This window comes from Phocoena sinus, chromosome 9, assembly GCF_008692025.1.
Source record: "Phocoena sinus isolate mPhoSin1 chromosome 9, mPhoSin1.pri, whole genome shotgun sequence".
NCBI lineage: Eukaryota > Metazoa > Chordata > Mammalia > Artiodactyla > Phocoenidae > Phocoena > Phocoena sinus.
The window spans coordinates 76,695,960-76,708,140 of NC_045771.1; positions in this window are offsets into that span (position 1 = coordinate 76,695,960).

The window sequence follows — 12,181 nt, forward strand, 5'->3', positions numbered from 1 at the left end:
CCCATACAGATTAAGCCCCTGCTCTGGGCACAGATCTTTGGGGATTATGGAAGCGGACAGGATAGACAGAGCTCCTTCCTTAATGAATTTACAGTGTAGCAGGAGGAAACGAACAAGTTATAAACATAAAAGGCAAAACCAATAGTAATTATTATATTTAAACTTGGTGAATGTTAGCACATTTTAGTTTGCTTTATTTTAGATTGCAACACTCTTCTTACACAATGAACATTCACCTTGAAGAGTATTTTTATTTGATCTAATGCTTTGTAATGCAAGGTCATGCATGAACTTTGAAATGCTATAAACTGGGCCATGCCGTAAGCTATAGTACATAAATATCAGCCAGGTTTTTTTCCTTTCATCATAATATAATTTCTTTTTGGTTTAAGTAGAGAACTAACTTCATAAAGAAAAAAGTTATTAAACCATTTAGAATAGTTTGATTAAAATGAGGAGCAAGCAAATAGAAGATATTAAATATTATGATGAACCCAAAGGATAATTTAACAGAAGTTTTTATAGGTTAAGAAACAAAAAAGAATCTTCCTTTTCTTAGATCCAATTTTTGATTAAAGAAATTCAGGTTTTAATATCTGAAGGAAGAATTTAAAAAATAAAGTCATTTTAATATAATTCAGCTACCTCTGAGAAATAAATGGTAAAAGATGAAAAGAAAGAGAAGAAAAATATAGAGAGAATTCACTGGGAATAGTTGCGTTTGAAGTATTTGCTGTCTGTTCTCAAGAGCTCTCATGAAGTTTTCCCACTGAACCTGGAAATCAGATTACCCTCTGACAGTTAAATTTCCAAACCTATATATAATGGATCAAAATACAAATGTATCAAAATACCTTAAAACATATGGCTAGGAAAGCAAGACACAGAGTCAATATTTGTAAAAGTAGTAATAAATCTAAGGGAAAACATGGGATCAACTAGAAGAGTCTGGATTGATCAGCCATAAAATCCTGTTGTTTTTGTAAGTAAGCTTTGGCAGTGCGGAGTGGAGACCCATTCATGGGAGGAGTGTCCTCAGCCAAGGTGCCCCTATGTCTCTGGTGGCAGGTAATTCTCCACTGTGCACATAGATATAGGATATGTGAGTTTCCACCAAACATAAATGTAATAACTTCCACATATCCCTATAAGTCTTGAACTATATCTACAGGTAGACAAATCACCCATTATACTGTGCAAAATTTAGTCCATGTTTCAATAACTCAGAAAAAAAAATTTGTTATCTGGGTTGTCCATAGTATACCCTGTACTAAATTTAACTATAAAACATAAATGTTATTGTATGGCAAGATTTTATTTATTCACTACTTGTGAGTTTCTTAAAGCCATGATCAAATTTTTATTCTTTTATTCCATTGTGCATAGCACAATGCCTTGCACATAGCATACAGTCAAATATTTAAAGGGAAAACATGACATTATAGAGACTTTTAAAAATATACAAATTCTTGGGCTTCCCTGGTGGCGCAGTGGTTGAGAGTCCGCCTGCTGATGCAGGGGACACGGGTTCGTGCACCGGTCTGGGAAGATCCCACATACCCCGGAGCGGCTGGGCCTGTGAGCCATGGACGCTGAGAATGTGCGTCGGAGCCTGTAAAAAAATATATATACAAATTCTTTATTCTAAATGATAATCCCTTGTATTCTGATAAAACTTTATAGAAGTCAAAAACTAAAAGCGCAAGTTTTACTTTCAGTAAAGTCTGTGAAAAAAGTGTCATACTTATTATAGAAATACATCATGCTATTGTACTTATAGAATAATAGAACATGCATATTTTTAAATTTTGGAAATAATAACTCACGTTTTCTTTACCCAAATATTCAGGGCTTTCATTATGTGCAAGCAGTATTATACAATTGTAATCACATGGTAAAAACAACCTTGTATCCTGTGTTTTTCCTTATTTATATGGTAAACTCTTGCTATGTTATTCCACAGTCCTCTTATATATGAAAGTGGTCACAAATCATAATTTACTTTTGTTCCCCTATTGTTGAATAATTATTTGCCAGTGTATTATTTGTACATCAAATAACATTATGATAATCAAGTTTGTCATAAAGCTTTTTGTACTTAGGATTATTTTTCTAAGACCAATTTCCAGGAGAATCTATATCTATATCTATATCTATATCTATCTATCTATCTATATATATATATATATATATATACCTTGAGAAAAGGTCTATAATTTTGGCTGAAATTTTCCTTTTTACTATACATCATGCTTGGGACAGTGATATTCTTCACTGTATTATGTAAAAACATTGTCTTCCATCAACTCATTAGTGAAAATTATGGGCTTAGGGAACATCTAAATGTTGAAGAAAAAAAAAAAGAAAAGGTCTTAATATACATGCATCCATGCCTTCCCATTCCATGTCTTTCCTCATTCTTCCAATTATCCCCATTTCCCTAGACACTTCCTTTGCTTCCTTTAAAGGAAATAACCACATAAATCCTGAAATCCTTTTGATGTGCAAGACTTATTTAGAAAGGAGAGGTTTTTCTTTTTTAAAGTCTAATTTAATTTATATCCTGGTTTGTACTGCCTCATCAGAACAGATCAGGCAAATTTTCATGAAGTTTTATTATAATATTGAGATTCTTGGAGTAGAAATTTCTCACTGCCACATAGTGTAAGAGCGAGCTCCTTTATATTTGCTTATGAATTCTGCCATGAGCCTAGCATTATGGATGAAGGACTCTAGGAAGAATACCCTGAGTAAACCAACATCCACTGGGAATTAAGTCTCCAGGATTTTGTTTCTTATCCATCCTTTCTAAATTCTTGAATTTCATCATGTAGGATACTGGTGTTTCTTCACGATCCTAGAATCAGTACACAAGATGCTCTCGGAGTCTACTTTCAAGAAAACATCAAGTGAGAAAGGCAAATATCATATGATATCACTTCTATGTGGTATCTAAAATATGATACAAATGAACTTATTTACAAAACAGAAATAGACCCACAGACATAGAAAACAGACTTACAGTTACCAAAGGGGAAAGGGATGGGGGGTGGGGGCGGGAGGGAGAAGTTAGGAGTATGGGATTAACAGATACAAACTAGTATACATGAAGTAGATAAAAAACAAGGTCCTACTGTATAGCACAGGGAACTATATTCAATATCCTGTAATAAACCATAATGGAAGAGAAAAAAAAAACCATCAGGGAACACATGGAATTGTACAATCCAGACACATAAACTAAGGTTTCCTGCCATCACTCCCAAGCTAATAGCAATTATTAAAAACTCTTCTCACACACACTCCACCCATAGAGGCTATGACAACACCTTTCTGGATTTAATTGCCAATCTTCCCATGTCCCAAGCCTATGCTGAGAGCCATGTCATTCAGAAACTAGCTCTGAAACCTGCCTACCAAATCATTCAAACACACTCCAGCTCCCTAGTTTTAACAGGCCTGATTTTACTTTTAAGAAACTGTTGACAATATATAACAATTGCTGGTGCAGGTTGGTTTGAAGTTTTCATGAACTTGAATTGCTTTCCTTGGCACATCGATGGAGATTCTTTTAAGTACCTTTCCAACAGCGAAACATGCCCCTCAAATATTCATCCTCTCAAACTCTAATATAGCTTCATTTAGCATGAACCTATGTGATTTATTTAGGGAAAAAAATCAAATGTGGATATATAGGTTCTCAAAAAAAAGAAAAACAGAAAGGATGTCCTTAAGTAGCACAATAGATGCCTGAGAAAAATCTCAGTTCTGCTTTCTAAACACTTAATGTCATTCTGAACCTGAGGAATTATAGAAAAGTGGTTAAAGATGTGGATTCCAAAGTTCAAATTTCGATATGGGATCCTGGATTCAAATTTATGTCTTGCCAGTCACTGACTGGGTGTTATTTTATAGCTTTGTAACTTCACCGAGTCTTATTTTCCTTTTCTTTAAAATAAATATAACTATAGCCCTACTTGTGTCAGGATTAAGTGTAAAAACATCTGATTTAGAGCTCAATAAATATTAATCATTATTTTTACCTGCTTTCCTCCAATACATTAGGAGCTCTTTTGAGGGCAAGGGCTAACTCATTTCTCTTTATACCTAGCGTGTTCAGTACAACTGCTCAATAAATATTTGTTAAGTTTTTTTGTTATGGGATTCTTTTTTTTTTTTTGCGGTACGCGGGCCTCCCGCTGTTGTGGCCTCTCCCGTTGCGGAGCAGCAGGCTCAGCGGCCATGGCTCACGGGCGCAGCCACTCCGCGGCATGTGGGATCTTCCCGAACCAGGGCACGAACCCTTGTCCCCTGCGTCGGCAGGCGGACTCTCAACCACTGCGCCACCAGGGAAGCCCTGTTATGGGATTCTTAAATCTGAGGGAAACATCTGTAGCACTGCTATTAAAAAATTTGTGAATAATGTATTTGTTGTGACACCAGATTACCAGGGCATAGCATGTGGTGACAGAGAGCAGGGAATTCCTTCTAATATAGTCAAGAATCTTGATCATATAAGACTCTCCAAAAACTTCCAAACCTTTCTCTTCGGTAAAGGTGATTTGCTCTATGCATAACTAAACATGATTAATTTATACTTTTGTTACTTTTTTTTTTTTTTTGGCCATGCCACATGGCTTGCAGGATCTTAGTTCTCCCACCAGGGATTGAACCCAGGCCATGGCAGCGAAAGTGTCAAGTTGTAACCACTGAACTGCCAGGAAATTCCCCCTTTGTAACATTTTTATATACAAAGAGTCATAAATCAAAAATTATTCTTTTGTGAATAATTATTTTATTTATGAATAAATAAAATAAAAATGTCCTTGTTTTTATTTGCAACATGTACACAAAACTGAGAATCAAATCTACATAGAACAAAGAATTTCAGACATGCCCTAAGCATTTTTAAAAATATATTAATGTGCTATTTCCTTCATAGTCTCAGAAAGATGGTAATCTTTTAACTTCATTGAGTCTTAGTTTCCTTATCTTTAAAGGAATCTTTCTGAGAATGTCAAATGAACGTAGTGATGCTTTCCAGCTAAGATCTTGCAGTCTTGTTCTGCAAATGTGGAATGATGATTCAAAAAGAGGAGTGCCCAATATAATGAGAGAAAAAGCATTTACTGAATGAAGCAATGATATTAATTTAGTCATTCCTTCATTCAGTAAATATTTACTGAGTGCTCACTATGCTTCATTTGCTGGGAAACAGAAGAACAAAGCAGAGATGGCCTGCCCTTATATCTCAATGGGAAAGGCACATTTTGTAACGAGCAAAATTGGAATTGCACGCGGGCTTTCTCTAGTTGTGGCTAGTGATTCTTTACCACTGAACCACCAGGGAAGTTCCTGCTTGAATTTCCTGACGGGCCTCTTATCAATTTCTATTGATTAAGGAGGGCAAGAACCCTGGTCGGTAACATAACTGGTCAAGGACAAAAATAAAATCAAAGTGGGAGAAACTTCACACAAAGCTGAAGTAAAACAGCTAGAGTCTGATTGCACCTGTCCCACTAACACGTATCCCACACTAGCCAGTCTGAATCCTCACCGTTAGAATTCCCTTTCAGTATGATAGAAAGAACAGCAAAGTCAGCGTCAGAAAACCTATGTTGTTAATGACCCTCTTTCTGATTATATGGACTTCAGTCCAGTTCCTTAGCATTTCAGAGACTCAGTGTAATAAAAGACCTGCATAAGATGACCTCTAAATTCTCTTACAAGCCTAAACATCTATGACTGTAGAAAGAAACACTGGAGCGTGAAAATTACCCTACAGTAGAAACTATTTTATAGAAATAATTTTAAAAGCATTAATATTCAAGGATTCCCAAGATCTTAACTGCATCACTGAAAACCTTCCTCAGCTTCATCCTGTCTCGGTCACATGAGGTCATCCTATTTAAAATTCTAATCTTTCCCTGACCGGTACAGTCTCCTTCCTCGGCTCTGTTTTCCTCCAAAGCATTTTCCACCTTTTAACATACTAAATCACCCATTTTCTATGCTTTTGTTGATCTGTCTACCCCTCCACCAAAGTTTTACCTGGGAAGGGATTTGGTTGTTGTTCCTGGATGGATGCCAAGCACATTTAATACCACGTGACATACAGAAGGTGCTCAGTTAATATTGTTGAACGGATGCACGAGTGAATTCTCAATACAAATGTAAAATGAAACATTTCCTAACTTAAGTTATAGCTGCAAAATCAGATCTAACCAACTACCATCAGTCTGTTAGCACCATGTTCTTTCCATGTGGAAGTATATTTTAAGTAGATTTGTCTTTTGAAATAATACAAAACCTTTTTGAAAAAATGAGTGAGTGAATATCAGCTTGTTGAACTGATTTGACCTTGTTCCCAGGAGAGAGTTCATTTAAGATCAAGCAAGTTCAAAGTCAATGAATCATAAAGTAATTACAAAACTGAAAAAGAAGTGACATTTTTTATGAACTCTGCAAGTTCAAAAACCATTTAAGGTAACATTATTATTGTGTTAGGAATTCCTCAGCACTGATGTCTGAGGGCAAAAGCTTTGGCTACGGAATAAGAGAATGATTAAATGGATATATACTAGCAGTGATTCAACCAGATAAGCACTGAACATTGAAGGGATTTACCTTTAGGAATAATCTTCAGAACCAATTTGCTAAGCATACAAGAAAATTGGGCTCATTACTTTATAGCCGTATTTCATTTTTAGCTGAAACTTCTCTCAAGGAAGTCACCTGTTGGCCTACTAATAATGAGAATAACAGAGGTAAACGTTCAGAACTTAGACATCCAGGTACTAAGCTAACTGCTCTACATTCACTGTCTAATTTTAAAAATGAGGAATTTCCGTTGCAGTAAGAATAAATACATTGTCCAGTGTCAAATGACCTGTTTCTAAAACTTAAATTTATCAGCATAAGACAATATTTGATACTATTGAGGACATTCAAAGCATATGTCAGTAGAATCTGAAGAGAAATCCCCCCAAAAGTTCAAACAATGTTATTTCTTGGCAGGCATCATTGAAATTGGTTCATAGTCTCCTTAGGTACCTACTTTGAAGAGGATAGTGGTCATTTTAAATGCAAAAGTTCAGGTTTTTTTGTAAAAAACAAAAACAAAGCATCCGTCGTGTATACTAAAATTATACTAACAATTTTCACCCCTGGAAACACACGTACACAACTTGAGGGACTCTGTGCTCCTTCCTCTTCCCATCACCAGCATCTAGCAAAGCCCCGGGCACACAATGCTCAATACAAATTTTAAGTAAAGAAAAGAAGACTCAAGAAAGAAATAGTTGTTCCAGTTAAGTCTATCTTTGTTTGGATATGTTTTAAAATGTCAAATAGGGACTTCCCTGGCAGTCCAGTGGTTGGGACTCTGTGCTTCCATTGCTGGGGGCACGGGTTCGATCCCTGCTCAGGGAATTAGGATCCCGCATGCTGTGCAGTACGGTCAAAAATTTAAAAAAAATCAAACCGAAAACAAAACAAAACAAAACAAAGTCAAATAATGCTGTTAATGGGGATTTCTCTAAGTCCATTCAACAGACAGAAATTGAGTACCTACTATCTGTGCTGTGCTTTGTACTAGGCACTAGCTGTATGGCATAAAAAAAATATTCAGTATCCTGTGATAAGCCATAATGGAAAAGAATATATAAAAAAAGAATGTCTATATGTGTATAACTGAGTCACTTTGCCGTACAGCAGAAATTAACACATTATAAATCAACTATACTTCAATTAAAAAAAAAAGACACAAGACTCCTACCCTCACGAAGCTCCCCCTTCAGGGGAATGACAATTAAGTCCGTAAATGGTCTTTCCTCCTTATTACCTTCCTCAGGTCAAGGTACATGGTGGTTAGTTGGGAAAAGTACCTCTAGGTCTTTGACCTTCTCCATGACACTTTGATGTTGATAGTGAAGCAGCAATTAGATAAAATGTAGCCATGTTACACAGAGTGGATGGCAAAGCCAAAGCTAGAATCCAGTTATTTCAGTCTACAATATGTTTTCCTACCACTTAAAGAAATATCTCTCCATTTTTACCTCTATCTTTCTCCCTTGCCCCTTTCTCTCTTTCTTTAAAAACATTAAAAGAATTTTCAGAAATAGAAATTTTTGAAGAAATGTAGAATACTGGGAGTTCTCCATGTTACTTGTTTTAGCCAATTAATTTTGCCCTTCACTAAATGTGGCCGTTTGCTCCTTATTAAACAGCAACTGCCCCCTGAAAGATGGATAACAATAGCTGGGGTCCTAGGACCTCTTCTTTATTCCCATCTCCATGCTTTACACAAAATACCACTTTTTCCATTGTAAAAATAATACACTTTTAGTATAGAAATTTGTAAAATACTGAAAAGTTTAAAGAAAAAAACTGACATAAGTTTCATCACTGTGAAACAACTATTCTTCACCTTTTTTTTTTTTGCGGTACACGGGCTTCTCACTGTTGTGGCCTCTCCCGTTGCGGAGCACAGGCTCCGGATGCGCAGGCTCAGCGGCCATGGCTCACGGGCCTAGCCGCTCCGCGGCATGTGGGATCTTCCCGGACCAGGGCACGAACCCGTGTCCCCTGCATCGGCAGGCAGACTGTCAACCACTGCGCCACCAGGGAAGCCCCATTCTTCACCTTTTGATGTTCGCCGTTCTTTCTAATATTACATCAATTAATTTCTTTTACATAGTTAATATCATGCTGTCACAATTTTCCCCTGCCCTTTTCTTTGCATATTAACATAGGTACTTTCCAATGTTACTGCAAATTTTTGAAGGTACATTGTTTTCTTTTTTAAATTATTATTATTATTATTTTGCGGTACGCGGGCCTGTCACTGTTGTGGCCTCTCCCGTTGCGGAGCACAGGCTCCGGACGCGCAGGCTCAGCGGCCATGGCTCACGGGCCCAGCCGCTCCGTGGCACGTGGGATCCTCCCGGACCGGGGCACGAACCCATGTCCCCTGCATCGGCAGGCGGACTCTCAACCACTGCGCCACCAGGGAAGCCCTCTTTTTTAAATTATTTTTTATTGAAGTATAGTTGCTGTACAATATTATATAAGTTAAATGTGTACAATATAGTGATTCAGAATTTTTAACGATTATACTCCATTTACAGTAATTATAAAAATTGGCTATATTCCATGTGTTGTACAATATATTCTTGTAGCTTATTCTATACCTAATAGTTTGTACCTCTTAATCCCCCACACGGCCCCTCCTACCTTTCCTCTCCTCACTGGTAACCACTAGTTTGTTCTCTACATCTGTAAGTTTGCTTCTGCTTTTGTTATATTCACTAGTTTGTTGTATTTTTAGATTCCACATATAAGTGATGTACAGTACATGTCTTTCTCTGTCTGACTTATTTCACTTAGCATAATGCCCTCCAAATCCATCCATTTTGCTGCAAATGGCAAATTTTCATTTTTATTTTTGTCTGAGTAGTATTCCATTGTATATATATATATATATATATATATATATATATATATATATACCATATTTTCTTTATCCATTTATCTGTTGATGGACACTTAGGTTGGTTTCATATCTTGGCAATTGTAAATAATGCTGCTATGAACATTGAGGTACATATACCTTTTAGAATTAGTGTTTTTGGGTTTTTTTGCTATATATCCAGAAGTGGAATTTCTGGGTCATATGGTATCAATAGTTCTGTTTTTAGTTTTTTGAGAAACCTCCATATTGTTTTCCGCAGTGGCTGCACCAATTTACGTTCCCACCAATGGTGTACAAGGGTTCCCTTTTCTCCACATCCTCAGCAACTTTTGTTATTTATGTTCTTTTTCATGATAGCCATTCTGGCATGTGTGAGGTGATATCTCACTGTGGTTTTGATTCGCGTTTCCTGATGATTAGCAATGTTAAGCATCTTTTTCATGTGCCTGTTGGCCATCTGCATTTCCTCTTTGGAAGAATGTCTATTCAGTTCTTCTGTCCATTTTTAAATTGGGTTGTTTGTTTTTTGATGTTGAGTTGTATAAGATGTTTATAAATATTGAATATTACCCCCTTATCAGTCATATCATTTGCAAATATTTTCTCCCATTCAGTAGGTTGTCTTTTGTTTTCTCAATGGCTTCCTTTGCTGTGCAAAAGCTTTTGAGTTTAATTAGGTCCCATTTGTTTATTTTGTTTTTATTTCCTTTACTTTAGGAGATGAATCTAAAAATATTGCTGAGATTTATGTCAGAGTGTTCTGCTGCTGTTTTCCTCTAGGAGTTTTACAGTATCCAGTCTTACATTTAGGTTTTTAATCCATTTTGAGTTTATTTTTGTATATGGTGTTAGAGAATGTTCTAATTTCATTCTTTTACATGTAGCTGTTCAGTTTTCTCAGAACCACTTGTTGAAGAGACTGTCTTTTCTCCATTGTATATTCTTGCCTCTTTTGTCATAGATTAATTGACCATAAGTACATGGGTTTCTTTCTGGGCTCTCTATCCTGTTCCATTGATCTATGTGTCTGTTTTTGTGCCAGTACCACATTGTTTTGATTACTGTAGCTTTGTAGCATACTCTGAAGTCAGGGAGCGTGATTCCTCCAGCTCCGTTCTTCTTTCTCAAGATTGTTTTGGCTATTCGGGGTCTTTTGTGTTCTCATACAAATTTTAAAATTCTTTGTTCTAGTTCTGTGAAAAATGCCATTGGTATTTTGATAGGATTGCATTGAATCTGTAGATTGCCTTGAGTAGTATGGTGATTTTAACAATATTGATTCTTCCAATCCAAGAACATGGTATATCTTTCCATCTCTTTGTGTCATCTTCAATTTCTTTCATCAGTATCTTATAGTTTTCTGAGTACAAGTCTTTTACCTTCTTAGGTAGGTTTGTTCCTTGGTTTTTTTATTCTTTTTGATGTGGTGGTAAATGGGATTGTTTCCTTAATTTCTCTTTCTGATAGTTCATTGTTAGTATATAGAAACCCAGCAGATTTCTCTATATTAATTTTGTATCTTACAACTTTACTGACTCCATTGATGAGCTCTAGCAGTTTTCTGGTGACATCTTTAGGATTTCATATGTATAGTATTATGTCATCTGTAAACAGTGACACTTTTACTTCTTCCTTTCCAATTTGGATTCCTTTTATTTCTTTTTCTTCTCTGATTCCTCCAAAACTATTGCTTCTCTCCAAAACTATGTTGAATACAAGTGGCAAGAGCGGGCATACTTGTCTTGTTTCTGATCCTAGAGGAAATGCTTTCAGCTTTTTACTGTCGAGTATAATGCAAGCTGAAGATTTTATATCATACTTTCTTTAAGTGAATGCATCATAATTTGCTCAGCCATTCACATGTGGCTGAGTAGGTTACTTATCATTTATCACTGTTACCAAATAAAGCAGCAATTGACATCTTTGTGCCTGATTTTTTTCCTGTACTTTGGATTTTTTTTTTTAAACTCAACACTACACTTTACTTTTTCTTTCAATATTTATTTATTTTCTTTATTTATTTTCCTTTTTATATTTTTTTTTGGTTGCATAGGGTCTTAGTTGTGGCACATGGGATATTTGTTGAGGCATGTGGGATCTTTTTGTTATGGCATGCGGTCTGCTTGGGCTTCTCTCTAGTTGTGGTGTGAGGGTTTTCTCTCTCTAGTTGTGGTTCACGGGCTCCAGGGCATGTGGGCTCTGTAGTTGTGGCGCATGGGCTCTCTCATTGAAGTGTGCAAGCTCAGTAGTTGCGGTGTGTGGGCTTAGTTCCCCCGCTGCATGTGGGATCTTAGTTCCCTGACCAGGGACCAAACCTGCGTCCCCTGCATTGGAAGGCAGATTCTTTACCACTGGACCACCAAGGAAGTCCTTGGATTATTTCTTTAGAACAGATCTCCTAAAACTGAATTGAGTCAAACATTTAGAGTATATATTGCCACATTATTTCCTTATTCATTTTAATAATTTTCATTTCCGACCTATTTTACTTCACTTGTGTGAACACTTGATAATCTCATTTTTCAAAATATCTTTGCTGTTTTAATTTGAATTTCTTTGTAGTTAGTGTGAACATTTCACTATGTCCTACATTGTTCACCAAAGTACTTTGTTCACCAAAGTACTATTGCCTTTCTGTGCGTGAATTGCCTATTTTTGTATTTTGCCCAGTTCTATTTGGGCTTTTGAATTTTCTTACACACTTATATG